Below are 6,151 nucleotides of genomic sequence, written 5' to 3'. Positions count from 1 at the left end.
AGCTCGGGGGCGGGGCTTGAGTGGGCGTGGTTTGTGGGCGGGGCGTGTGGGCGGGACACTAAGATCCCTTCTGCACCTCAACCATCCTTCTTTTGTTTCTCTCATTGCATCTATCCAGTCAGACCGAATTAAAGACAGTGTTTTCAGAAACGCTTGGAAACAATAAAGACTGGTTGGTCTCATCAAAATGTGGCTCCTCGGGACCAACCCTCAGAAATAACTCTTAATAAGATAACACACCTACTTCTACAGCATATACGTATATACCTCAGCTCACACTGTCACATCTGTCTCGAAGGCCTTTTCCTCAGTTCGCATAGTCAGAGTCCATATTAAGTTTATTTATTCCGCAGGGCACACTTACTCAACATTAATGTTGCCCGATCTGCAATTTGAGGCACTTTGTCCATGTTAGTGCACTCATGACGGATTTCCAGGTTTTACTTTGTGTGGTGTGTGTGTGTGTGTGTGTGTGTGTGTGTGTTTCTTTCCTCGCTAGATTATTCACCTCAGTTCATACTGCTGAACACCTGCTGCCACAGGCCAGACAGGATGGTAGAGTCTGAGAAAACAAGGACAAATGAGAAATTTTCTGAAGTTGAACCATGGCATATGTTTTACGTAGGAAAAATAACTAAGAAAAAAATAACTTAAAAAATAGGCGTGCGATGCCTTGTGGAACACCACTTAGGGGTCACGGTGCTCGGTAAACATGAGTTGAACGGGAAGCAGAGGGCATTCACTCACTTGAAATATTATACAAATATGAGCACCTGGATTTACAGTCTAATAAAGCTATAAGCCAAAAACTAGATTCCTTTTTTATTGAGCTCCACTTATGAACATTATTTCCAGTCCTCGTTACAATCTTGCAAAATGTATCAACCCTAGCTTGCAGGTAGAAGTGAGCTCAGTGAAACTAACTTACCCAGCTACAGGAGAAGGCTGAAGGTGTAACTCAGTTGAGAGAGTCCCTGCCTGACACGCAGGAAGTGCTGGGTTCTATGCCCAGCACCGCATAAGCAGATAGTGCCAAAATGTGCCACCGCATAAGCAGATAGTGGCAAAATGTGCCTGTAACAGGAACACTCGGGAGGTAAAGACAGGAGGATCAGAAATTCAATGTGGCTGGGCAGTGGTGGCGCACTGTCTCAAAAAAAAAAAAAGAAAAGAAAAAAAAAGAAATTCAATGTGATTCTCAGCTACACAGCAAGGTCAAGGCCAGGCTGGGTGACATGAGATCACTTTGACCTCAGACATGGAGATTCGGAGTTTGGAGTTTGTCCAGCTGGTTTCCTGTCTTGCTTTGGGGATTACAGTTAAGTGACTAAATGAATGTCAGAAGAGACTTTGAACTTAGGACTTTTAACATTGGTGAGACTGCTATAGACTATGGGGACTTTAGACATTGGACTAAATGTATTTTGCATTATGTGATTTTTAGATATGGCCCCCATAGACTCATATGTTTGAACAAGCCTATGGGGGCCAGGGAGTGGAATGTGATAGTTTGTATGCTTGGCCCAGGGAGTAGCAATTTTAGATGGTATGGTCCTGTTGGAGTAGGTGTGTCACTGTGGGTGTGGACTTTAAGACCCTCATCCTAGCTTACTGGAAGCAAATATTCTGCTAGCAGCCTTCAGATGAAGAAGTAGAACTCTCAGCTCCTCCTGCACCATGCCTGCCTGGATGCTTCCATGCTCCTGCCTTGATGATAATGGACTGAACCTCTGACCCTGTAAGCCAGCCCTGATTAAATGTTGTCCTTCTAAGACTTGCCTTGGTCATAGTGTCTGCTCACAGCAGTAAAACGCTAAGACAACATCTAAAACAAATAAACAAAGGCAAGTTAGAACGAGGATGGAGAGATGGCCCAGCAGAAAGCAATTGCTCTCACAGAGGACCTGGGTTCAGTTCCCAGCATCTACATAGTAGCTTGCATCCATAACTCCAGCTCCAGGGGACCCAATGGCCTCTTTTGACCTCTGGGTGTCTTAGAGTTTCACTGCTGTGAAGAGACAACATGAGCAAGGTAACTCTTATAAAGGGAAAGTATTTAATTGGGTCTGGCTTACAGGTTCATAGGTTCAGTCCATTATCATCATGGTGGGAAGCATGGCAGCATGCAGGCAGACTTGGTGCCAGAGGAGCTGAGGGTTCTACATCTTCATCTGACTGCAGCCAGGAGGAGGGTCTGGATCACACTGGCCAGACCTGAGTGTATATATGAGACTTCAAAGCTCCACCTCCACAGTGACACACTTCCTCTAACAAGGTTATACACCTCCTCCAACAAGGCCACACCTCCTAACAGTGTTCCTTCCCATGGGCTAAGCATATTCAAACCACCACACTGAGCAGCAGTGCAAGCAAAACACTCATACACATAAAACATAATGATAATAAAAAAACCTTTTTGTTACAAAAGTGAAGGATGGACTTGTGGAATCTGAGCCATTAAAATCCAGCTCGGTTTGTTTGGAATTCTAGAAAAAAAAAAAGTTAGATAGACATGACATAAACCATACCCTGTTGCTCTACTTTGTTTCTAAATTGCTGTAAGCAAACACTGACAAGAAACAACCTTGGGGAGGGGGGTTTACTTCATCTCTCAGGGTGTAGTCCACCATCAAAGAAAGTCTGAACTGAGGAAGGAAGGGAAGCCAACACCTCAGAAGAACACCGCTTACTGACTAAGCAGGAACACTGCTTACAGATCTGATGTTTCATTGTATGTTTGGTTTTTTTGTTTGTTTTTGTTTGTTTTGTCTTAGTTTAGATTTATTTTATTTATATGAGTACACTGTTGCTGTCTTCAGACACACCAGAAGAAAGAGCATCAGATCCCATTACAGATGTTTGTGAGCCACCATGTGGTTGCTGGGAATTGAACTCAGGACCTCTGGGAAGAGCAGTCAGTGCTCTTAACTGCTGAGCCATCTCTCCAGACCTCCCTTGTTGTTTTATTTTGTCTTATCTTGTTCTGTTCTGAGATAGGCTCTCTCTATGTCAACCAGGCTGGCCCAGAACTCTTTGTAGACCAGGCTGGTCTCAAACTCACAGAGAACCACCTGCCTCTCCCTCTGGAATTCTGACATACATTTATTTATTTATTTATTTATTTATTTATTTATTTATTTAATTTATTTATTTTGGTTTTTCGAGACAGGCTTTCTCTGTGTATCCCTGGCTGTCCTGGAACACATTGTGTAGACCAGGCTGACCTTGAACTCAGAAATCCACCTGCCTCTGCCTCTCAAGTGCTAGGATTAAAGGCGTGCGCCACCACAGCCCAGTCGGAGTTCTGACATTAAAGGCATGTGCCACCATACCCAGGCCTCAGCCTGCTTTCTTATACAACCCAGGACCACCTTCCCAGAGGTGGCACCACCCACAGTGTGCTGGGCCCACAGACTTAGCTCTAGGCCAACATGATGGAGGCATGTCCTTAACTGAGTTCTCTCTTCTCAGATAACTCCACCTATGTCAAGCTGACAACACAACTTACCAGCTCACCTAGAAAAGGGTTGAGACTCCACTTGAAATATTACTCAGCTACATGGATAAGCAAAAGTGCAAACTAAGAGATAAAACTAAAATGCGAAATTATTCCAGAAAACATTTTTCAATACTCATTACTAAAGGAACAGAAAGAAAAAAATAAAGTATATCAAAATATCAGTGGGGGGTATGCGTGGTGGGGGGCTAGGGTGTGCGGGTGGCACAGCACATATGTGGAGGTTGAAATACAACCTCAGATGTCCACACTTCCCCCAGTAGCCTTCGCTGTGACCTGCCGATCCAAACTCAGGTACTCAGGCTTAGCCCTCAGTGCGCTGCCTACTGGGCCATCTCCCTGGCTCCTAAACTTTTTAATGTCCTACAATAACCGTGCACCACTTTATAATCACTTTAAGGGGCTGAATGGGCTTTCAATGCTACGTGCATAACTTCACATGTAATTTTACCCGCAGTGGGGAAACGCAAAGGCACTCTGTAAAAGTAAGAAAAACAGAAGTAAAAAAAAAAAAAAAAAAAAATTTAAATTTTAAGTATTCTGAAATGTGGGGAAGTAAAAATAGAAATAAGTTAAAGGATAGACACCACAGAGAGCAAGAGGGCCAGGTGTGGCGTGCACAACTTGATTGTCAAGGAAGAGAATGTGGGGGGGAGGAGGAGGAGGAGGAAAAGGAGGAAGAAAAGGAGGAGGAGGAAGGGGAGGAAGAGGAGGAAGAAGAGGAGGAAGAAGAGGAGAAAAAGAATTTCTTTCTAAAACTTTCATTTCTACACTACAGCAGTGATTAAGAGTGAACAGGGCAAAGCCGGTCAGTGGTGGTGCACGCCTTTGATCCCAGCACTTGGGAGGCAGAGGCAGGTGGATTTCTGAATTCGAGTCCAGCCTGGTCTACAGAGTGAGTTCCAGGACAGTCAGAGCTATACAGAGAAACCCTGGCTCGAACCCCCCCCCCAAAAAAAAGAGTGAATAGGGCAGAAGCTGATTAAATGTCCAGGAAGATTCATAAACACACACGTGCAACTATGTAGTCTTTTAAAATTAAATATATTCATTTTTTTGCATTATAAAATAGCACAGTTGATTCTGTTTTGAACTCGTATTTACTAACTGCATCAAAAGAAGACCCCTTCAGAGTAGTCACAGTGGTTGTATCTGTGCAGACAGGACCGGGGGAGGGGGGGTTGATTTTGTGATTGCTTTCATTTTCTATAGCAAAAATAACTTAAATCAATCTCGGTAACAAACGAAACTGCATATAATTTTAAGCGTTTGGAGCATTTTAACATTTAATCCCGTTTTATAATCGACAAAAATCGTATTTATGGCGTACAGCAAACGCGTTTACACTGCGGAACTGAGCCAAGCACACATACCCTTCTATTTTAGGGAGTGGGGAGTTTGGTCTGATTTTGATTCAGGACTTTCACTTTTTCTTTTGGTTTTATATATTAACTGGCGGGCTAGAGAGATGGCTCAGTGGTTAAGAGCACTTGCTGCTTTTACAGAGGACACAGGTTCTATTCCCAGAACCATGTAGCCCACAACAGTCTATAATTCCATGGTCAGAGGACCTGACGCCCCCTTCTGGCCGGCTCGAGAACTGCATCACGCACTTGTATTCCTACACATAAAATAATCTTAAGGGAGAAAAAAAACTAGATATTGATCCAGGAGCGGCCAGCATGCTAGGCAAGTGCTCTACCATTGAGCTACCACCCCAGCCCTGTTCTGGATTTTTCCGGTCAAGAGGACACACTGTGATCCAGACCGCAGGGATCATGGGTCAGGCCACGCCCCTCGCGGTTGTTTCGTAACTAATAAATGACCCACTTATCCAGCATCAACAAAAATTCGAGGAAAGTATAGCATTTCCTTTTCTTCGCTAATAACTATGAAGGTCCGGGGCGAATTCCATGGCCCCAGCGCTGCGCACAAAAGCGCCACGCGCAACCCACTACGCCGCGTGCCAGGACTCGATTCCGGAAGGCGTCCCAGCACCGGAAGTAGGCAGGCGCACGGAATTTTGGGAAGAGTTGACCTGGCGCTTTGGCTGTTACCAAGGCAACCGGAGGCGCGCCCGAAAGGCGGAGACTTTACATCCGCTGGTAGCTTCTCTGCTGTCTGGTTTTCTGCCTCCTTTTTCAAAATATAAGTTGAGGGTTTTTGTTTTTGTTTTAAGCTCATAGCAATGTGTTCTAATGTAAAAGTATTCTTTTTTCAACTGTGCAAGTTAAAATAAAAAAAAAATCGTTAGTTATCCAGCTACCCAGAGGCAAAATAAAATTTTCACGTATTACCTATCAGGGTTTTTTTGGTTTTGCTTTTGGGTTTGTTTTTTTTTTTTTGTCCCCTCTGTAGTAACATTTTTGTACTGTCTAGCTGATTTCGGGAAACTAGTTTGTATCTTGCTTCTTTCATATATGTATGTGAATGTTATACCTCTGATATTAAAATCTCCGAGACAAGAAGGCATTGAGGCCCCGGTGTAAATCTCAATGCCCCGAGTTTAAATGCAGCACGTGAAGACAGTTCTTTCCAAGAGGTTTGGCCATAAAGGAGAAGAGATGTCAGTAGTCTGAGAAGAGTAACAAGCAAAAGAAAGAAATTGAAATTGTTCCAGTTTATAGAGACGAG

Source organism: Grammomys surdaster, unplaced genomic scaffold (genome assembly GCF_004785775.1).
Source record: "Grammomys surdaster isolate TR1022 unplaced genomic scaffold, NIH_TR_1.0 125877, whole genome shotgun sequence".
Taxonomy (NCBI): Eukaryota; Metazoa; Chordata; class Mammalia; order Rodentia; family Muridae; genus Grammomys; species Grammomys surdaster.
This window is presented reverse-complemented; position numbering follows the sequence as displayed.